This window comes from Nipponia nippon, unplaced genomic scaffold, assembly GCF_047370975.1.
Source record: "Nipponia nippon isolate SJK-2023a ecotype South Korea unplaced genomic scaffold, ASM4737097v1 scaffold_2, whole genome shotgun sequence".
Taxonomy (NCBI): domain Eukaryota; kingdom Metazoa; phylum Chordata; class Aves; order Pelecaniformes; family Threskiornithidae; genus Nipponia; species Nipponia nippon.
The window spans coordinates 6,671,212-6,695,010 of record NW_028262336.1 but is presented as its reverse complement, the minus strand read 5'-3'; the positions used below and the strand labels follow the sequence as shown (position 1 = coordinate 6,695,010).

Sequence of the window (23,799 nt, the reverse complement as noted above, 5' to 3'; positions counted from 1 at the left end):
TGCGACTAACACAGCTCCTGATATCAGTGCTTATCACTGCCAGTGTTGTGTCTCTTCCAGACATGACATTGACAATACATATTTAGAAACTGACAAAGTGAAAGAGAGAGAGATGAGTACAATCATTGAATATATAAAAATAAAGCCCAAAAGAACAGCAAAAAGCACTGAAATCTGCCCAGAGACCTCACCTCAAAATTCAGGGCACACTGAATGCCAGAGCTGAGGGTGAAGAATCCTGAGACAAGCTCGCTTTAAACCACCTGAGCCATCCCAGTTTTCCTGCCAAAGTGTTGCTTCAGTAGTTAAAAGTCCTGCACAGGCTGACTGCCTGAATATTCACACAGCTTCTCTGATGATTTTGCAGCCACATTGATCTTCATGCTGTTACAGCTACATGACTGGCAGTTTGTTTAAAATTTCTGATTGCAAGTTTGTGTCATACAATGGAAAACACAAACTCCTGAAAACATCACCATAAAATGTAATACGAAAGAGAAATCCCAGCAGAACACTGCAGAGCAAGAATGGGAGGCACAGAGAACTGACAAGAGAGGCCCAATGTTGTAGTGCAATAAAAGCCTGGAAAATTTAATCAACACAGAAAAGTAAAATAACCTCCAAAATCCCTTACAGGAGACTGATTAACATAATTAAGTTAAACTCAAAGATTAAGTTAAACTAAGATTGAAATTTCCTGGGTCTGTTTCAGACCTGAAATGGGGCTTATATGCCCCCAAATTCGTCCTTTTTTTCCATCTAAACCACAAGTTTCATGAAAGTTAGGCCCTGCCTACAGAACTTGCCTGACTTACAACCTCAGAGCATCTCGGCTACACCAACGCTGCGACAATACTGGCAAGCACTGAGAATTGATCATAACATATCAAAACTATGAGCTCTACGGGGGGGGAGAAAGTGCAAATAACACAGCTGATAATTTCAGAGCATAATAAAAACACAACACAAAGTCAAAATTCTCTCGGGCAACTTTGCCTATGTAATCCAGCCAAATCTACCAAATTGTAATGGCCTTAAATCATAAATGACTCAAGGCGCAGAAAGAACAGTGTAAACCTTTAAGGAGCTGGAGTAAATTCAATCTGTATTGCATGAAACACCAATGAGAGGAAAGGTGTCTCACTGAAAAGTAATAAGAATAAAAAAGAAGATAAACACTCCGAAGACAAACATGGATGAACCAACTAGAACAGCACGAACTAGAGCAGTAAGCAGGGAAAACCTGCCAAACTAAAAGATACAAGTAGATCAAACCAGCCGTTGCTGAACTATGCTGTAAGGCTATGACTTAAATATTTAACAGTTTTTTATTGACATATTTTTGCCCACATATTTCCTTGCAAATTTCAAAAGCAAAACTTAGCTTACCCTCATCAGTAATGCTCACAGGTGCTGCAGTTTTTTTTTTTTTTTAAAGATGTCTTTTTTTGCTGAAACAAGAAGTCTTTTATAAGAGATAAAAAATACTTACAGTGGTTTCCAAATGGTATCACTCTTCAGGTAAATTACTCCAAGCCTTGGACCTAGTGCAGACGTTCATTGGGGCAGGGAACAGAGAGAGGCTGTGTCTGTACCAGAAAGAACCAAAAGGAAAGGTCAGGGGGAAATAATAATTATTTACTGAGAGCAAGAAAACTTGCTGCAATGCTAACTGGCATTCTGTGCTGTCAGTACAGCTGGCTGCAGCCTGGTAGGGCCAGATTCTTCCCACTTCAATTCCTCCAGCCCTGGCTGCAGACAACAACAGAGTCAGTCCCCAGTTACCCCAGTCTGCCCGTGCAACCTATTCTGGTGAAGTGAGGAGGAGAGGGAGGATTAGCCAGCAAAGCGCTATCAGTAGGATTCATTCTGAGAAGTTGCTCACTCTAATGGCATGAGCACGGAGCAGTGATGGAGAGCTAGCACAAACTTGGCACTCAAGTGCATCTCATCAGAACAACAAGGCTAGTCCTGTTCAGAGCAGCAACAAACACTTCCTCAGGACCGAAAGGCAGGAAAAGGAAGGCAAAATCCTCCTTGGCTTCTTTTGCTGTCTTTATATCGCAAAAATGATGGCTCGTATCAAAGCAGAAACCCCACTTATCTCCCATCAGCCACCGGGTCTACTGCAGTGAGACCAGTGAAATAACTTATTGTCAGCCTTGCAGGAAAGATTCAGCTCGGCAGCAGTTTTATGTCTGAAATCTCCTGAGCTAAAGAGGGAGTTGGACTCAATGGACTAATACAGAAAGGGATCCAAAGAAAAACCTCAGCTCCAGTATTTATTAGAGGGTGATTTCACCACCCAGACCTAAGTTTTTGGGAGTATTTACATTTTTAGGGGACTTGAATCCCTCTCTAGACTAACAGAACTCCTCCTTTGCTAACTTCTTATGATCTTTGGGTGGCTCGTTGTGGATGTTGGAAGTATGTCTGAAGTTAACATCCAGGGACAGAATTAAATCCTGCTCACTTCACTTATGCAAAGAACTCCTGGGACATCAGCATATTCAGTCCTACCCACAGTGAAGCCAATGGTGCTATTTCCATGAATAAATGATTTTGCCTACTCTGATCAGACAAGAAAAGCAAATATTTGCTTTATCAAAGAAATCAAGAAGGTGAACAAAAAAATGATAAGAGATGTAATTGTTATTTCACAGGTAGTTAATGTCACTGTGCAAGTTGGAATTTATGTCTGTAAATGCAACACAATAAAAAAACCCCACTGTTCGTGCAGCAGGAACACTGGAATGAATGCCAGCAGACACAATGAAGGATTTTAGATGACACTGTAATAATGTACTTCACAAAATATACATTCGGCTTTATGTTCAATTTATACATTTTGTAATGATGGCATTTATTGGTGACTGGGATATATGCTACATATTGATTTCAACAGGCTACATGAAATCTGGCAGCTACACTTCATAGGGGCTCAAGCAAACGTTTTCTTTGATTCCAGTTTTTGTAGGTTCTCCCCTCTTGAAGTCTGCTTTGAATTGCAGATTGAGTAAATTTAAACACAAAAAAATAATCCTCAACTCAGCCTGAACCTCTGAGTTTCACCAGGGCTTGGAAGAAGAACCATATACCAGCATCAGGTTAGCTCAAAAGAATTACATAAAACAGTGACACCTTTGACCATTACCAAGGGCTGAATTTCAAAGGTGCAATAATGCCCAAGGATTCTGTAGATTTAAGTCTTTGCTAACACTCAGCATGGCTTACTTTCAAGCTCTCCTTCCCACTTCCATATGCGCCCCACCTGTTCTGTTAATGCTGACCTTGCTTCTTATACCCACTTTGAACACATCAATCTGCCTTTTATCTGGCTATTGCTCATCTTTTTGAGGCATAAATCTTGTGTGCCTTAAAGAGTGCCCAGTACTTCAGTTACCACGCATTTCTAACTTGTACTAGAAGCATAAAAATCACAGGATTAGGTCTTTAGTCTTTACTTCGGCAGAACTCCTGCTCGCTTCACTCCTAGTTTCACACAAGAGAAGCCTAAGAACTGAATGTACTAATCCTGCATATTTTGTCACCTCTCTTTTTGTGTCATTATTGCTCTTCCAATCTCTGGGATCCCAATCCAAGTGGCTCTCTAATATAGCACTGCCTAGCACTCAATCTGGCTTCACATCAAGGGTCAGGCAGACAAGTTGTTAGAGATGGGCTGTTCAAAGTCTTCTACAAAATCTGGGCACTAAAATCTCTGTGAAAGGCAACATTTAAAAATATCTTCATTTTTCTCCATCGTTTTTGCTATGGCCTGGGAAGGTACATCTCTTTTCCTCCAGTCTGATAAGCACAAAGCACTGAGATCATCAGCAGTTTATAGGTACATTTTAAGTACACAAAATCAGCAAAGCTGATGGTGCTTCAGAAGACATGGGGAGTGCAATAGAGAAGGAAACACCCCCAAATTTTCATTAAAGTCTTAATCTAGCTAGGGAAAAATTAGAGGAAAAGGATTTTTGACCATGAGAAGATTGCGCAGAAAGAGGGGCAAGCAGGACAAGGGAGGAATGGAATGTGTGACTTTGGGTTAAGTCACTTCTCCCCTCGCTACCTGGGCTCCTCTATCCAGGAAATGAAAGCATTAACATTTCTGCTCCATGAGGTACTGTGTGCTTAATTAAGATTTTGGAGGATAAGTTTTCTGCATGAATGCATTCCAGAAATGCAGACTCTTATTACTTAAATATTTCCACTAATGATAGTAACTTGGGCATTTTATATACGCTCACTTTTATTCCACCTTGCTCTTCCCAAGCTTTATCTGGTAATTTAGAGGGTGTAAGAAACATTAATCGTATTACTGTTTTTATTAAGGAAGGTCCATTTTATGATAGCAGTGATGTACTACAGATTGTGATTTAAGATGTACACTTTAGGTCAATTCTATACTGGCTTCAGTGGAGTTGCAGTGGGCATGAAGTCAGGAGAAAATGTGGTACTTTACATAATAATGCTGATGATTAATGGGCTCCTGGACCATAACTCCATATTCTGAGGCACGGATCCTCCTTCTCCTCCCTCCTGAAATTTGTGTCTTGACCCTTTCATCTCTTGTTAGCTACCTTTCCAGAGCTGTTCATTAATCAGCACCATTGATCTGATGTGGTCTGTCATATCATATTACTTAAAACACACATAAGCAAGCATTGGCCTGACTCTGCTCTTTACATAACACACCATCACAATATTTCCTTTACAGATGACTTAAATATTATAAACATCAATTTCCTGCTGATGCTTGGTCCTGAAATTTGCTTTTTCTAGGTTGGTTCCCCACAGGACATTTCTATCTCTCCCCCTGGCTGTACTTCTTTCTCCTCAGAGACACCATCAAACACCTTCAGTATTCCCTGTTTGTTAGGGGCACTCTTACGTCTGACCTGCAAGAGACAACCAGCAGGATAGCTCTTTCTCTTTGCTTGAGACCTGGTACCACAGTCTTCTGTTACTTTCTTTTAGTGAGTACTGATCAAGGGGACTCAATTTTTTAGTTAATTGCTATTTATTTTATCCCCGCAATACTCTTTCCCTGATATCTTCCGAAGCCTGCTTCCTTCTGCCTTTCGTGTGATCCCTAGTAATGAAAAAATTAAAAGATGAGCTTCTTGTGAGCTTATTTCTGATTATTCTCATTTGCTGTGCTGGCACAGTGCTGTCTATCATGAGGCAATGGAACATAAGAACTTGCTAGTGCCACAGAAGTTAGCATGTCTGCTCTTAATCCACGTATTGTACAGGTCTCTTGAGTAAGGTGGGGTCAGTTTTAATTGACGCTTTCACAATCATGATATATTTTCAGACTGAGCTGTCTAGGCTAAATGCAATCCTTTTTTGTTCACTTTTTCTCTCCAGGAGTAGCATTTTGGGTGAAATCCTTAAAGGAGCAACAGGAAGGACAAGACGAGAACAGCCGCATTAGCCATCAACAAATGTGATTCAAGAGCCAACTTGCTGCATGAAGGGCATTATTCCAGAGGTATTTAACTGTTTCTTTTACAAAAAAAGGTACATCCTCTGACTAGGGCAGACTGACTGCGGCATTATGAGGCTGTTGGCTACCTATAGGTAGATATCCAACTACAGTGTTTTAAACAGAGATCAAGGTGGACTGTGATATAAAAAACACCTTTCCAACAGAGGCCTTGTGCCATAGAAAACATAAAAATTTAGCAGCACAGGACATGCTGTCAGAAGGCCATAGCATGAATTTTTCACAATAGTCAGGTCTTCATCTAGGAGAGGAAGCTGCTCATTTCTGTATTCTACTGGGAACACTGTATGTCCACTATCAGTAATTGGGCCTGAAATTCAGAAATTAATTTGTTAATGGATTAGACATTTGCAGAAAGACTGTTTAAAGAGGCTGGGCTGCTCTAGCCTGGTAAAGGCCAATTTCCCACAAGGACATCTTTGCAAAAGTACTAGAGAAAAAATCTCTCCCTGAAGTCCCCAGAGTACTTACTGAAATCTGGAAGAGCAATGTAGTTTGTTTGTCTCACAAACCCTCTATTACTTGTCTGTATCTGTTTCTTTTTCCCTTCATTCACTGTCTTTTATCTGATACTATAGAATTTCACTTCCCTTAAGCTCCAATTCTTTCCTTAAGTTTGATTTTGGCACTTGGAATAGGCATTTTCTAGGTCTCACTTTTGTCTGTTGATTCTTCTGATACTTCTTTCTATTTGCAAGCGGTATTCTCAATGCAACAGCTAACCATACCTAAGAGCTAAGGTCCAAAAGGATAACTCTTCTCCTACTGGTTTTCCTTTCCACTCCCCCATGCCAAATGGCCCCTCCTGCCTGGCCAGTGGTACGAGGCCTCAACCCTGAACTTCTGGAAAAGTTCTCTCATATTTAAGATATAAATTGAGGTGCTGCCTATTTTCCGTTAATGAAGATCTCATCATGCTTAGCGTGTTGGGTTTATAAACCCCACACTTGCAGAGAAACATGTTAGACAGTGCCCAAGCAGAGCGTAGGTTGCTCTCCTGGCTGCACCTTGCTGTGCGCAGAGCGGGGTAAAGCAATGTTAGGCAATGTCAAGCATCTGTTCGGACTTTGAACACCTGATTTGAAATGGTGAAGGTAACTGGTACCTGCAAGAGGCAACTAAATGTCAGTAGTTGGTAGGCTTAATCAGAGCAGACACAGATCACCAAAAGCCCTGATGTAACATTCAGCCAGACATTCAAATGAATATAAAAATTTATGATGTCAGACTGAACCGTGACAGTGTGTCAGCCCATGAGTTATCTTTTCACAAGTGGTAAAGAGAAGAAACAGTATTGTACAAATAGATAGATGTATACATGTATGGTAACCATATATATATATATGTATGTCTGTATAGTTATATATACAATTATTATTTTAAAATTATCCTATTCTGGCAAGATATTGCTGGGTATAACAACACAGAATTCTCTATATTCCTACTATGAAGCCTTCACAATCATATCTGAATGTTGAATAAAACCACATACTTTTCAAAGCAATTCATTAAAAGTGGTATTCTGGTTTTGGCTGGGATAGAGTTAACTCTCTTCCTAGTAGCTGGTATAGTGCTGTGTTTTGGATTTAGCATGAGAGTAATGTTGATAACACACGGATGTTTTAGTTGTTGCTAAGTAGTGCTTACACTAAGTCAAGGACTTTTCAGCTTCTCATGCTCTACTGACTGAGGAGGCTGGAGATGCACAAGACACTGGGAGGGGGCACAGCTGGGACAGCTGACCCAAACTGGCCAAAGGGCTATTCCATACCATATGAGGTCATGCCCAGTATAGAAACTAGGGGAAAGCTGGCTGGGGGGCTGCTGCTCAGGAACTGGCTGGGCATCGGTTGGCGGGTGGTGAGCAACCGCATTGTGCGTCACTTGCTTTGTTTATTCTTTTATCATTATTCTTATTTTCCCTTCCTTTTCTGTCCTATTCAACTGTCTTTATCTCAACCCAGAATCTTGCTCACCCCCCCAATTCTCTCTCCCATCCCACTGCGGGGGGCGGAGTAAGCAAAGGGCTGTGTGGTGTTTAGCTGCCTGCCCGCTTAAACCACAACAGTCCTTTTGGTGCCCAACATGGGGCCCGATGGGTTGAGATAACAACAAATCTGACCAGAGCGCCTTAGAACAGATTTGTTATAAACATTCATTATATTAGTTTGATAGTTGCTGGTCACAATGTTGATTAATTTGCTCTCAGAGTTGTGTTACGTAACACCTTACTTCCAGTATACGTTCCCTGTTGTGCTGTTTACCACCTCTGGGGGCTGGGTCAAGGTTATAATTTTGCTGTACTTTGTAACACTGGCTTATGATACAATAAAATGGCTGGTCATGAGACTAATCTGGTATTTGTACTCAGCACTGCCTTCATCTCTGTACTTCAGGCGCTATCGCTCGGACACTATTAATAATTACACTTTTTAGCTTTTCTCCTCAGAGAGCCAATTTACGGGGGAGACACCTTCCTTCCCCTTCCCTTCTCCTCCAGGCTAGTTACAATAGCTCTTGAGAATTTTGAATATCTTTGGGATGTTCACGGCATGTTCCTGTTGCTCCTACTCCTGAATGTGTTTCAGGTCTTGTTTAAAGTTAAACAACTATTTAAGTATACCATCCAGAGATCTAGCCCAAGGCTGGATAGTTATGTGTGGCAGGGTGTGTGGGATAGTATGGGCAAGTATCTAGGACAGTAGGCACCTCGTTTTGGAACTTCACCCCTGAACAAGTGCAGAATGCTGAAAAACTAGTAAAATACTTGGAAAAAGTATGCTGTCACCCTGGCAATTCCAGACTGACACAAATCACTGCAATGTGCTGGGGCCTGGCCCATGCCTACTGAGCCCTGTTCAACACTATTCAGTACCCGCAAGGGGAAGAGAAGGTCTCTGGATCTGATGACAAGGCGACAGGCACTGTGGCTGCTCCAACCCCAGTGGCAGGTGCTGTGGCTACTCCAGCCCCGGTGACAGGCACTGCAGCTGAACCAGAGAACCAACCCATGCCAGTATCAGTCACCCCTATACACAAGAAGAAATCTTGGAAGCGAAAGTCAGCTTGTTTAGTAAGGGATGATGAAAAAGCAGGGCCATCACGAGAAGAGGAAGAAGAACTCATAAATGAGACAATAATCCCCTGATCCCTATTCCTGAGTGAGATGTGAGATATGCAAAAAGATTTCAGCTGTCATCCAGGCGAGCACATTGTCACCTGGCTGCTCCAATGGTGGGATAATGGGACCAGTGGCCTGGAATTAGAGGGTAGGGAAGCCAAGCAGTTGGGATCGCTTTCTAGGGAAGGAGACATTGACAAAGTGACTGGAAAAGGGCCCTCAGCCTCTGGAGGCAACTCCTGTCAGGCTTGAAGGAAGATGTTATATGTCACCCAGGCAAGTGGACCACCATGGAGAGAGGTATCCAGTACCCGAGGGAATTAGCTGTGCTGGAGATGATTTATAGTGACCGGGGCAATGAGCAGTTATCCAAAGATCCAGATGAAGTCTAGTGCATACGATTCATGTGGCAGAAGTTTGTACGGAGCACACCAGCATTGTACGCCAACTCATTGGCAGTACTGACCTGGAAAGATGGAGAGGAACCAATGGTGGATGAATTGGTTGGCCAACTCCATCAATACGAAGAAAATATTTCTTCCTCCCTCATCTTGGCTGTGGAGAAACTATCCCAGGAGTTCCAGCAACTCAAAGAGGATAGATTCTACTTCCTACCTGTACGGACCAGTATCTCAGCTATTAGGAGCAAGCATTCCTCTGCTCAAGAGAGAGGATATAGTGGGTACACACCACGGGCCACCCTGTGGTTTTACCTGCATGACCACGGAGAGGACATGAGGAAGTGGGATGGAAAATCTACCTCAATCCTAGAGGCACAGGTATGTGAGTTGCAAGGAAAAACAGTCACAAAAGGGGGTTCTTCCAGGAAAATTGCTGCTCCAGATTCCAGTGGGCCATTCCCCAGGCAGAGTAGAAGGGCTGATCTCACTTCTGATCTTTATACAGGGACTTCTGACTCGTATTTACAAAGAGTGAGTAATGAATACTATGGCCAGGACTAGAGGGGCCCTGCCTCCAGCCAGGTGGAGGAAAGGGACAACCAGGTTTTACTGGACTGTGTGGACTCGATGGCCTGGCACATCAGACCCGCAGGAGTATAAGGCTCTAGTGGACACCGGTGCACGGTGTACGCTAATGCCATCAAGCTATAAAGGGGCAGAACCCATCTGTATTTCTGGAGTGACAGGGGGATCCCAACAGCTGACTGTACTGGAGGCTGAAGTGAGCCTAACTGGGAATGAGTGGCAAAAGCAGCCCATTGTGACTGGCCCTGAGGCTCTGTCCATCCTTGGCACAGACTACCTCAGGAGAGGCTATTTCAAGGACCCAAAAGGCTACCACAGTGGGCTTTTGGTATAGCTGCCTTGGAGATGGAGGAAATTAAACAGCTGTCCACCTTGCCTGGTCTCTCAAAGGACCCCTCTGTCGTGGGGTTGCTGAGGGTCAAAGAACAACAGGTGCCGATTGCCACCACAACAGTGCACCCGCAGCAATATCACACCAACCGAGACTCCCCGATTCCCATCCATAAGCGGATTTGTCGAGGAGTGATCAACAAGACTTGCTCATGCTTTAACAGTCCCATATGGCCAGTGCGAAAGTCTAATGGAGAGTGGAGACTAACAGTAGACTATCGTGGCCTGAACGAAGTCACGCTGTCACTGAGCACTGCCGTGCCAGACATGCTAGAACTTCAGTACGAACTAGAGTCAAAGGCAGCCAAGTGGTATGCCACCATCGATATCACTAATGCTTTTTCCTCAGTCCCTGTGGCAGCAGAGTGCAGGCCACAGTTTGCTTCCACTTGGAGGGGCATCCAGTACAGCTGGAGTCAACTGTCCCAGAGGTGGAAACACAGCCCCACCATTTGCCATGGACTGATCCAGACTGCACTGGAACAGGGTGAAGCTCCGGAACACCTGCAATACGTTGATGACGTCGCCGTATGGGGCAACACAGCAGAAGAGGTTTTTGAGAAAGGGAAGCAAATAGTCCAAATCCTTCTGGAGGCTGGCTTTGCCATAAACCAAAGTATGGTTGAGGGACCTGCACAGGAGATCCAGTTTTTAGGAATAAAATGGCAAGATGGACATTGTCAGATCCCAATGGATGCGATCAACAAAATAACAGCCATGTCCCCACCAACTAGCAAAAAGGAAACACAACCTTTCTGGGGCATTGTGGGTTTTTGGAGAACGCATATTCCAAATTACAGTCTGATCGTAAGCCCTCTCTATCAAGTGACCTGGAAGAAGAACGATTTCAAATGGGGCCCTGAGCAACGACAAGCCTTTGAACAAATTAAACAGGAGATAGTTCTTGCTGTAGCCCTTGGACCAGTCTGGGCAAGACAAGATGTAAAAAATGTGCTCTACACCGCAGCTGGGGAGAATGGCCCTACCTGGAGCCTCTGGCAGAAAGCACCAGGGGAGACGCGAGGTCGACCCCCAGGGTTTTGGAGTTGGGGATACAGAACATCCCAGGCCTACTATACTCCAACCGAAAAAGAGATATTGGCAGCATATGAAGGAGTTTGAGCTGCTTTGGAAGTGGTTGGTACAGAAGCACAGCTCCTTCTGGCACCCTGACTGCCGGTGCTGGGCTGGATGTTCAAAGGAAGGGTCCCCTCCGCACATCATGCAACCAATGCTATGTGGACTAAGTGGGTCACACAACGGGCTCGAATAGGAAGCCCCAGTCACCCAGGAATCTTGGAGGTGATCATGGACTGGCCAGAAGGCAAAGATTTCGGAATATCGCCAGAGGAGGAGGTGATGCATGCTGAAGAGGCCCCACTCTATAATAAACTCCCAGAAAGTGAGAAGCAATATGCCCTGTTCACTGATGGGTCCTCTCATCTTGTGGGGAAGCATCAGAGGTGGAAGGCTGCTGTATGGAGTCCTATACAACAAGTCGCAGAAACCGCTGAAGGAGAAGGTGAATTGAGTCAGTTTGCAGAGGTGAAAGCCATCCAGCTGGCTTTGGATATTGCTGAACAAGAAAAATGGCCAGTACTTTATCTCTATACTGACTCATGGATGGTGGCAAATGCCCTGTGGGTGTGGCTGCAGCAATGGAAACAGAGCAACTGGCAATGCAGAGGCAAACCCATCTGGGCTGCTGCATTGTGGCAAGATATTGCTGCCTGGGTAGAAAATCTCAGTGTAAAAGTACATCACGTAGATGCTCACGTACCCGGGAGTCGGGCAACTGAGGAACATCAAAACGAGCAGGTGGATCAGGCTGCTAAGGTGGAAGTGGTGCGGGTGGATCTGGACTGTCCACATAAGGGTGAATTATTTCTAGCTTGGTGGGCCCATGACACCTCAGGCCATCAAGGAAGAGATGCAACATATAGATGGGCTCGTGATTGAGGGGTGGACTTGACCATGGACACTATTGCACAGGTTATCCATGAACGTGAAACATGTGCTGCAATCAAACAGGCCAAGTGGTTAAAGCCTCTGTGGCATGGAGGACGATGGCTGAAATACAAATATGGGAAGGCCTGGCAGATTGATTATATCACACTCCCACAAACCACCAAGACCAGCACTGTGTACTTACAATGGTGGAAGCAACCACCGGATAGCTGGAAACACATTCCGCGCCCCATGCCACTGCCTGGAACGCTATCCTGGGCCTTGAAAAGCAAGTCTTATGGTGACATGGCACCCCAGAAAGAATTGAGTCAGATGATAGGACTCACTTCCGAAACAACCTCAGAGACACCCAGGCCAAAGGGCATGGCACTGAGTGGGTGTATCACATCCCCTATCATGCACCAGCCTCCGGGAAAATCGAACGATACAATGGACAGTTAAAGACTACACTGAGAGCAATGGGTGCTGGGACGTTCAAACATTGGGATACACATTTAGCAAAAGCCACTTGGTTAGTCAACACTAGGGGATCTGCCAATCGAGCTGGCCTTGCCCAGTCAGAACTTTTACATACTGTAGAGGCGGATAAAGTCCCTGTAGTGCACATAAAAAATATGCTGGGGAAGACAGCCTGAGTTATTCCTGCCTCGGGCAAAGGCAAACCCATTCATGGGACTGCTTTTGCTCAAGGACCTGGGTGCACTTGGTGGGTGATGCGGGAGGATGGGGAAGTCTGATGTGTACCTCAAGGGGATTTGATTTTAGGTGAGAATAGCCAAGGAACTGAATTGTATGATGATAATTGCTATATAACATCGTATATCATCACTTCTATGGTGGCTATATGCCATATCAATGGTATTACAGTACGAATCACCTAGATTAATGAAGAACGAACTTTGATGAAAACCGAGCAAAGCGCAGTGATAATGGAACCAGATCTGGGTTCAGCATGCAACAATCCAACACCATGCACCATCTCTCCTGCCCTGAAGGACTGTTGTGACAGGTGGAGCCCAAAGCCATGGACTAAATAAACACAACGAATATTTTATAGGGAATGATATCAGTGTGTATATATATCAAAAGACCGGAAGAGTGGTGGTGATTAATTTGAATGTATTGGAAAGTGTGGGACCTGGGCACGACGAAGATGGTATAGAATAAGGGGTGAATACTGTCCTGGTTTTGGCTGGGATAGAGTTAACTCTCTTCCTAGTAGCTGGTATAGTGCTGTGTTTTGGATTTAGCATGAGAGTAATGTTGATAACACACGGATGTTTTAGTTGTTGCTAAGTAGTGCTTACACTAAGTCAAGGACTTTTCAGCTTCTCGTGCTCTACTGAGTGAGAAGGCTGGAGATGCACAAGATGCTGGGAGGGGGCACAGCTGGGACAGCTGACCCAAACTGGCCAAAGGGCTATTCCATACCATATGAGGTCATGCCCAGTATAGAAACTAGGGGAAAGCTGGCTGGGGGGCTGCTGCTTGGGAACTGGCTGGGCATCGGTTGGCGGGTGGTGAGCATTGTGCATCACTTGCCTTGCATATTCTTTTATCATTATTTTTTCCCTTCCTTTTCTGTCCTATTAAACTGCCTTTATTTCAACCCACAAATCTTACTCACCCCCACCCTGATTCTCTCCCCCATCCCGCTGGGTGGGGGGAGTGAGTGAAGGGCTGTGTGGTGTTTACCTGCCTGCCCGGTTAAATCACGACAGTGGGGTGTGACTGAGGCAAATATATAAAGTCATGATTTTATTGATGCTGATGTCAAATATGGGGTAAATCTTCTGTGCTCAGTGAAACTGCACCTACATAAGCTTTGCAGGGAACAGACTGATTTGTGGGTAGTGCTTATATACTGCTAGCGTTGTTGAGTCTTGAGTGCTAGTTTTCTACAGATACTTAGTATTAATAGAAGCAGTTTGAGAGTATAAACAGCCTCAGGCATTCATGTGCTGACACCGTAGGTTACAAGCCATCAGCATTATGGTATGAAACTCAAAAGGTTGGTGGGAGGGGAACAAGGTAAGAGGTTAAGGTTTTGAAGCCATGAACACTGAAGATGGCCAGCGCAATCAGAGTATTGCCTTGTTACCAAGAAGGTGGCACTTGGACAACATGACACTGCCTTGCTACCTTAAGCAAGGTTCTCACAAAAGCAAAGGTATAGTTGTGCCGCAATTACTACCAGTGTTTCTGCAACTGAAATATGAGTTGCCATCACTGCAATCACCAGAGATGAAGAAAATGTGTAGAAATTAAATTGTTACAGTAATATATCCGCCTAAGCTACTGCTTTGGCTAGATGAGCCAGATTAGCTCATGACAGATGAGCTTCATGAACATTTCATTGCCAAGGAACCCTGTCAAAATATTGGTGATTTCTCCGAATCTGTTCAACATCATGGAGATGTCAAACGAAATCTGAAAGGACATTATTTTTCAGGAAGAACAAAAACAATGAAAGCATACGAAGAGAATGAGCTGAGTTTTTTCCTCCTCCCCTACACATTGCTTTGGTTTCATTGAATGCTGTCCTTGCAAATACTTTGGCATAAACCCCGAAACCCTTAGTCCCATAGATGTTGGTGAATTGAAGAAAGTACTGAATGTCCTCAGACAACAGATCTCCATGTTTCAGCAACCAGGTTTGCAAACTGATAACGTATTTTTACCTAGGTGCAGGGACTGTGTAATCTCAACACATAACACAATTTATTGAGGATTTACACTGTTGGCACTGGTTCTGCCATATACCCCTGCCTCCTGGTCACAACGGTACAGCGCTTGATGCATCAATGTCTGGCCGCCAAATTTGTCTGCTTGAAAGCTGATCTCAGTCACAAGTCTGAGATCAGTCTGAATCTAAATACTGATCAGTCTGAGTCTAAATACTATTTAGATTAATTTAAAGTACAATTCCATGGAGGACAATGGAATACCACCAGCTATAAATTTCAGTGGATTTGATCCATTTGTCACAGAACCATCCCCCTCAAGGTAAACTAGGAAATGAAACCTTCATTCATGTGTCTGGGTTTCTTAAGTATCAAGAGCCAGGTTATCAAATAGATAAACAGAAAAACTGAACACCCTCCTGAAAAAAAACCTTAGCATCATCTTGATCAAATTCTTCCCTCTCACTGAGCTTTTATTATATGACCTGTTTTATAAGAACAGGAAGAAACTTGCAGGATTTTTACCTGCCTTTACTAGAGGAAGATTTATATTAAAAATCATGTTTGTATGCATTCTGAGGGGCAAGGTCTGAGACAAGGAATCTTTTCCTTAAGTTTTAAGACTCGTAACGCCACTGCCTGAATGCTGAGCTAAACAATGACAGTCATTCCTGATGACAGTCAGGAAAAACACTCAGATGATTTTGAATATTTTTGTTTTGTTTTGGATGACCATCTTCTGTCTCTGAAGATTTCCCTTGCAAGTCAATCATTAAAGAGTCAGTAACCAACACAGTGAAAAGACTAGGTAAAAAGCACCATGAACATGTTTTCCCATACCGTTCTTCCCGTGTGCTTGCTGCCTCTGGCCTCAAACTGTACAAATGAAAGCTTGTTTGATTTATGTCAAAAACTATATATAAAATATCACACAGGATCCACAGAGAAACAGAGTCACTCTGGGCTTTGGTTTCATTATCCACTGTGGAATAACTGACTACAGTCTTGGAGTACGTAGAACTGATCAAAGCGTTCTCTTCCTCACAAGCAAAAAGAAACCCACTGTAGATTTCCTGTTTCATGCTTCAGTGCCAAAACACAATGAAAAAAGTTCTAGATGAGCATGTGAATTATTCTAAAACATTGTTCAATCAACTCTGATGGTTATGCACATTTGTGAAACTCATCATTTGAAATGTCAAGTCACTGACAGCAACGTGTCCTGAGGTGTGATGTATATTTGTGATAATTATTTGCTTTATAAAGTTATGTATCGTCTGCATCAAAACAAGATTTTTCTTAAGTGTGCCTAAAATGTGGCGATGTCAGTGCCGGCTGAGTTATTCAGATCTGGGTTTTAAATACCCTGTGCCAGGAAAGCACAGAGTCAGGATATGACTACAATGCCATTTTTAAGGCACTCTGAGTTATTTTTCACTTTTCTCCTAAAACTGTATGCAGTGTGGCTGATGGAGGATGATTACTAACATTAATAGTAGCTGAAGTGATTTCTACTTTGTACAGTATATACAGCATGATGCACTAAGGAAAATAACATAGCAATAATTGTTGTTATTCTTACTCCATTATTACCAAATGATAAACTCCTGGCATTTATTGGAATTCAGTATTCAGCTCTCTTCTGTGGCTCTTAGAGGCTATTTCTCTGGTCATTTCAAAACTTTCTTGAATGAAACTGAAGGCAGTTGGCTCTGCTGTTGGGTAAGTTCTGCTAACGTAGGAGGGCTGTCTCCTGAGTGCTAAAAAGACCATTTCCAAATCTTCAGCATCTTCTTCCTTGACAGCAGAAGTTACTACGCAGAATGGTTTAGATTATGCTGAAATGAAATTTTACAGGAGATCCACAGTCTTCCAAAAGGAGACATGGTAGGGAATGGCAGTGACTTGAGGGGACCCGATAGCAACTTCCCCACCTTTTATTTCTGGAAGGTGACACTCTGTAAATAAGCACCCCACTGGTGTTCGCTTTGGTATTCTCAACATAACCCTTTTCCCAATCAGGAAAGAAATTCTGCGAGGAGGAGACTGGATCTTTGACTGTAGACAATCTGGCAGCTACCTTACTCCTCCTATCTCCCAACAGAAATCGTTATAAGAAAATGGCCCAGATGAACGAAATTATGAAGGCACTTGCAGATATTCTGATCTCTGCCACGACCGGCAAGAAGTACCATAGGAGATGGATCAGGAATCTTAGCTGTAGGGGAGCTCAGAGCTATTCTAGTTCAATCAGATTTCACAATTTGCTCTAATGAAGAGTGCTGGCAGAAGTTCAAAGCTACTCCAGGTCTCGACTCTCCCTCCACATTACTATAAAAATGACTGTAGAAGTGTTAACTGCAGAGGAGCCAAAAGTTGTTTTGGTTCCAGCCTTTCCCAGCAGGAGTAACTGAGAAAATAGAGTAGGAGTGCTAGTTCTGCTCACAGCTCTCTCAGCCTCCTGCAGAACACCAGAGACATTGCCGGGAACACAGCAAAGTGTGCCCAGTGCCGTCCCCCCCTCGCAGCTCCTGCAGTCTCAGCCGCTCTCTGCAAACGCCACCGATACAGATGCACCGGCTCAGTAACTCCAGAAGTCTTCAGAATTAGCATTAACCTCTGCTGCTGATAACCCGACGGCTGTTTGAGAGGCAGAAGGTATCAGGAGGATGGCTGTGTTCAGCCAGCATTGATTTCTTCAGCCTTTTGTCTGTGTCTGCTTTCTGTCTCGTTTGGAGGTGGTTACTGTTACTACAAGTAGCATGAATCATGTCTCTGTTAAAAAACAGAGCTTCAATTGTCTTACATAACCCCTGGTAACTGCATGGCTAATAATAGCAAGCCATTTCCAGGTAGGGAATCTGTCTGAGTCCCAGACCCAGACACATGCACACGCGCACACACACATATATTCATATTACTTTTTACACCTCACTTTTGGGAAGGAGTGAGCTTTTAACATGCAACACGACAGTTCTGAGCTGCAGGACCTGGCAACTATTTTTTTAAAATGCTGTTTTTCACTTACTGCCTTGAGAAGCCACTCCAGTACATGCAATTTGCTTCACAGCCCAAGCAGCAAGAGAGAACGAAAAGAAAACCCGACAGCACTGTGGTTTTGAGAGAGCACTGAACAGCAAAGGCCATGGTTGGATCCTGATCTGAAAGCTTTACTCTTTCTAGATGTGAACTCTCCTGTCTCTTAGAGAAGGCCTACATTTTGATAAAGTTGGTACTTCTCATAGTTTTGACAAACCCATATTTTTTCCACCCCTGTTTCCTTCTTGGAAAAGTAAAGGACAATATGCAACTCCCTCATTACTGCAAGGCTAATAGATAATGCTGCAAATCAATAATGATGTCTTCAAATGAAACTTCTTTATAAATTGAAAATATTATTCATATTGTAACCCACGAATGGTCCACAGAAAGAAGGATTTCCTAAAGATTACTGTGGTGTCACAAAAATTCTGAACTTTCATTCAGTAGGAGGTCAAGGAAGAAATTCTCACCGGTAACATTGCTGCTGTTCTGTGAGACACTGAACTGCCTGCTCTCTTGCCAAATGAGACAAAATTTTGCTGCAGAGAAACACACTATCAGGTCCATCAACTTTAGTATCCTGGTTCTGGTTAATAACAAACACAAGACTCTTCAAAGGGAGAGAATCATAGAATATCTCAAGTTGGAAGGGACCCATAAGGATCACCAAGTTCAACTCCCTGCTCCTTGCACGACTACCTAAAACTGAATCACATAACTAAGAGCATCATCCAGACGCTCCTTGAGCTCTGACAGGCTTGGCGCCGTGACCACTTCCCTGGGGAGCCTGTTCACAAACGGAGTGGTTCTAGACTGTTTCACAAGGTTTTCCAGAGAAACCAGTTCCTTCTGACCTCCCTTACCATCAATCAGCATAACTGGGCATCTAAGCTTGGATTACATGGTATTATCGACATAAGAGCCAGACTTCAGCCATTCCAAGCTTCTGTGTTCTTTTGGTTTAAGAGATGGATTGGAGCCAGGAATTTGGAAAGTCAATTTGACTTCTGGATTTGTTCAGCTTTGAGAGTTCCGTTTAGGTTCATCTTTTCACATTGTGGGAATGTAATAAACAGTTAAAAACTTAACTGATGACATAATAAAAAATGTTCTCCTTCAGCTTTTATTTCTAAACCTATTATCTTTCTCAGCTCAGATAATCTTTCCTGAAAGTTTGTTGGAAGTACTTGAAAACAATAAAGCTTAGTGGATCAGATGTCAGACTCTGGTTCTATGCCTACTTCTGACCAAGGTGGACCATATAACCAGGCAATATCTTTGGAGGAATCGTTACTTGCTTGTTTCTCAGGATCTATGGACAATAACTGACAATTTGGTATTGTTATTATGGGATCAAGTGTCTTCCTTATTTATGAGTCCCTGGACCCACAAATAACCTTACAGTAAAGTCAGAACCAAACTAAACCTAAATTGGGTTTGAACTCACAAACTGACTGGTCTGGCCACCAATTGCAGACCGGCTTTCATGGATGCCCTCCCACTAAGTTAGTTTGTAATACTGATGTGATCTCAGACAGATTTCTGTGGGTGCAACAGGGAAAAAACTGGACTGGTACTTTTATTTCTAATTAAATAAAAGCCCATGGTTCAGCAGCAATAAGCCTACTGTGAAAAGTCCAAAGACCTAAGCAAGAGAAAAAAACAAATCAAACAAGAAACCTGCTGAGTTGTAAACTGTGGTTTATCAGCATCATGCAGTCATGAGCTGGCTGTTACTGCCCTAGGGTAAGAAGTTCTTACCTTTTCTGTAGGAAGTCAAATTAATTTGCCTTCACTGTCTAGTAATCCCCTTGTCAAGCAGTAAGAAATTCAGATACTGGCCACTCTGTGTTACAATGTACTATTTAGAAAGTTGAAAGAGAGAAACGAATGGAAACCATAGATTATGTCAGTTGCTGAACTTACAACATTCCTGATAGAAAAACAGTATTAATATTTTAATTGCTGATCATAACACTATGTCCTAGATTCTGGCTAAGCATCTGAGAACACGATGGATCTTGTGCATTCAGGTTAGTTTTATTAGGACTGAAACTCCTGCAGGAAACACTTACACTGGTGGCCCAGTAAAGGGTTAAACAAAAGTTGGACTCAAGTTTACAGAGCCATCTGAACTGGCTTCAAGTAGACATGAAACATCTATGCACCTGGAAAATGGAGCTTGCAATTGACTGTTCTGTACCATCTGCTCTCAAGAACATTTTCTGCTTGGGAGTTGCATAAGCAATGAAAAAAAGCACACAAACAACTTCCTGTACCATGTTTTTGGTCACTTGTAATGACGCATTACAAAGCAAACCAGCTAAATATGCACAACTGTGCCTCACTCCAGATGACAACATGTATTATGGAAGAGCAACGCCTGACAGAAAGACACGTCTTTTAAGATATCACGACACAAAGAGCACCCAAGGGGAAATATTCACTACATGTGAGAGTTGGGGGCAAGTGCCAGGGAGATTTTTGCCTCCATATCGAAAAGCCAAGTGCAGTTCAGAAGACAGAAAAATCAAAAAAAGGACTTTTTTTTGGTTTACAAGTAAAATGACAGAACTTGGTGCATCTCCTTCGGTAAAGGGGACTTTAACTTGTAATGAATGTAAGCTTTTTGTTGTTACTTAATGTCACTTTAACACATTTTAGATTCAAAATTATTCTTATCCCAAAAGCTTTTAAAAATATCATTTGTTTAGACTCGCTTTGTTTGCCTGTTGGGAAGCCATGGCCTGATTTAATCTCGTACTGTGGCATAAATAAAACAATGTCCACAGGAATTAGAATAGTTTAACCAGAATAAAAATATCTACCTCTCCAAATGGGTCCCAAGCCTTTAAAACTGTGTACGTATGTACGTGTTGGCCTCTTTCTCTTTCCAATGACTGCACTAATGGAATTGCATGGAGACATATGGGCGAAGCCCAGTATCCGTGCAAACACAGGGAACCGCTGAAGGTGAAGGAGGACTGAAGCCTAGACAGAAGCAGGGTGTGTAGCTCAAGGAAGGTAGTTTGCCTCTAAGTTGGTGGATTTTTAACACTGAAGTTGAGATGAGTTTCCCCGCTAATGAACAGACTCAGGCTATCAGTCCAGAACCGTTACCACGGGATCACTCAGCAGTATAGATCTGACCTGGTTTGGGCACAGGCACATGATCACGTTACTATCAAATTAGCAAGAGTTTGTGTCGCTGCAAGAGAACAGACGATATATAATCTAGCCTGAAGTCAGAGTGGTGCAGACAGGTGATATCTGATCTGGCATAAAGCCTGCCATATAAAGTTAATCCATTTGTTCTGAAAACATTCAAACCAGTATGTGAATTTATCCTAGATCAACACTTTGTGTAATATGGCTACAGTGTTTTTGATAGGGTGTTATGACCCAGATCCACTGTGCCACCAAACCACAGCTTCAGAAGCTGTTTGCCCCAGAGATTTTGCATGGAAGCAACCAATTCTATCAATCTACAGGGTAAATCTGGGGGTGCAAACAGCTCCAGGGGAGACAAACTCCCACCCACCCGAGAAGCAGACTGTCCTTGTAAAGACTAGCCATGTAAGAATACAGGGGTTCACTTCCAAATCAGCATCTATTACTTCCCACAGGCCAAAAGGACTTAGACCACCCAATTTTCTTCTTACCTTCAAAATACGGTGGCTTTGTTGTTAATACGGGGTTTTCCTAGATAACGGACCCTGTAGTCTAGAGTCTGCAGGACTAGATTATTCTCAGGAGACCAGTCCATCTCCAAGAAAATATCTCAGCCTGTGGCAACGAAGTCAGGTTAATGAAATCTGTTTTAAGATTTCAGCTGAATTAAGCAGGTGCACAGTTCACACAGGTCACCTCTGCATGGGAAGGAACGTCAATATGTTTTCTGTACCTGCAATTCATTAATAGCAAAACCTGGTTCATATCCTCTTTGCTACAGCATCCTTCCTCTGCCTCCCTTTTCTGCCTGGCCCCCTTCCTGCCTCTAATGCCTTACACCACCAGCCATCAGGACACCGTATGAAATTTTGTTCATAATGACACTGGCATGTCTCCTCTGGTTTTCATGGAAGTTACATCCTCATAAACGAGAGCAGAATTTGGCCCTCTGTCTTTTCCAAAGGAAGACTAACGATCAAATAATTTTCTCACATCTCTGTTTGCACTTTCACAGTCTGGTTACATTGATTTGTGTCTCATAAGTAGACATTTCCTTTGTTGGTTACAAATCAATGTTATAGACCTAGCCTGCCTGCGCATTTTTCCCTTCCCTCTTACTGTGTGAAAAACAAAGTGCAGCTTCAATTCTTCTTGCTTTATAAATGTGAACTTCCTTGATGAAGCATAAGAGAGAAAAGCAGATAAAATTCCAGCTCTCCCTCAAAAAACAGGAAACGTCTGTGCTTAAATTTCTAATTACCAAGATGCTTTATGGTATGATAAACACCTTTATCATTCCAGTCCTGCCACGGCTTTGTTAACCTAGTTATAATCCTCTCCTTCAGATATCACAAAATTTCCCATAGCAGCCCACTGTGATATCACAGACAGCTATGACTTCATGGCATGAGTAAGGAAAAAAGAGGCAAAGGTTTTAGTCTGCAGCAGGACTGAGCTGCCACACAAATCTCCTGGAAAGGATGGAAAAGAAAAGGGTTTGCAATTGGTGCCTGAGAGGCAATGAGCTTTTTGACTGGAGTATGAAAATACAACAGCGAAGATAGCTGGGTATTTTACTACAAATGGATACGCGTGATAATAGAAAAGGAGTAGTAAGAAACAGAGCCATCAATCAGAATATACCAAGTGAAAGAAGGTACAGGTGTACACGCGGAAATCTCAGTTTGATTTGCCGTTATTAAAAGAGAGGGGAAAAAAAAGTGAAAAAGAGCAAAAGCAGCCTCAACTCAATCTCATAAATTTTTATATTATGAAGTTTAGTAAGTGACAGTTCCACCAATTTGATGGAAAACTCATGGCTGCCAAAATAAAAATAGAAATAGATTAGAGCTGGTATCAATAAAAATAATAATAATAATAAGGTTTAAAGGATGTGAGATCAAAAAGGAAAAGAAAAATATTACAAATATGAAACAAGGCTTGCTACACTGCCGTCTCCACCATCAAAGAGCATCTTCAGAAGTCAAAAGGGAATTTTATTTATTCCTATTTCCTAGGAATCAGGAAATCTGGGTCCTACTTGCCTTGCTATGCTTGGCCTTGAGAAAGATATTTCATTGCTCTGTGCTTCAGCTTCAGCTTCTCTGTAAGGCCAATCGAGATAATAACAGATCGACTTCACAGGCATTTTATAAAGCTTAATTCATGAGTGCTGAGAAAACACTTTGAGGTCTTTATGTAGAAAATATTATACGGAAGGAAAGACAAAAAGGAATTTGAAGATTTGGGAAACACTTGAAAAAGAGATTCCACAACTTGACTGTCTCCTGGAAATCACAGGAAAAGAACAAATCACTTCCTTTTTTGGATTTCATTTCCAAAGGAAGCTTAAAGCTTCTCAGCCAAATGGGCAAAAAAGTTGCTCCAGCAAATAGTGGAAGAATCAGAGAGTAAGTGGTAACAGGGAGCCCTGGCTTTGGTGTGCGCTTGCTGAGCCTCACTCCCTGCTGGACTGCAACGTTGCAACACTACATGCACGTGCCCATTCCAGTGAGATAACACCATGCTGATGGCCTGGTGGGAAGAGGGATGAGAAGAAGTTATGACTACGTGGCTGGCTGGCTACTTGCACAGCCTCTTGCCAGCAGCAGTTCAGGCAAGATGCCACAACTGTTGCTATAAGACTTTGGGCACCAACCATTTGGTCTCTCTGTTGCACCAGTCCACAACCCTAGGCATCAGCCTGCTTTGCTTGTGTTTAAAATGGACCTGGCTTTCTAAAACTTTTGAGTATTGTAATAGTAGATACGGTGGAATAGCCCTTGATAGATTAAATCCATAAACTAGGTTAGGAAAAAAGAAAAAGAGATACAAAATGAGAACACTAAAGTGAAGAGAAGTATAAAAACAAAACAAAATTATTCTGATCTGATACAACTTTTCCAAACCGTTTTACTT

At 42.8% G+C, this 23,799-nt stretch overlaps 1 protein-coding gene across 3 annotated transcripts in view; it reads right to left on the bottom strand.

Moving 5' to 3' along the window:
- ZBTB20 (zinc finger and BTB domain containing 20) overlaps nt 1-23,799 on the bottom strand; it is a 469,974-nt gene that overhangs the window by 32,666 nt on the left and 413,509 nt on the right. For 2 of the 3 annotated variants that reach the window (XR_015705073.1, XR_015705072.1), the window contains one exon: nt 1,493-1,589. The gene's annotated coding sequence lies outside the window, so the exon portion shown is untranslated. Of the gene's footprint in view, nt 1-1,492; nt 1,590-23,799 lie in introns of those variants that run through there. The other variant, XM_009466669.2, reaches the window with a different exon arrangement.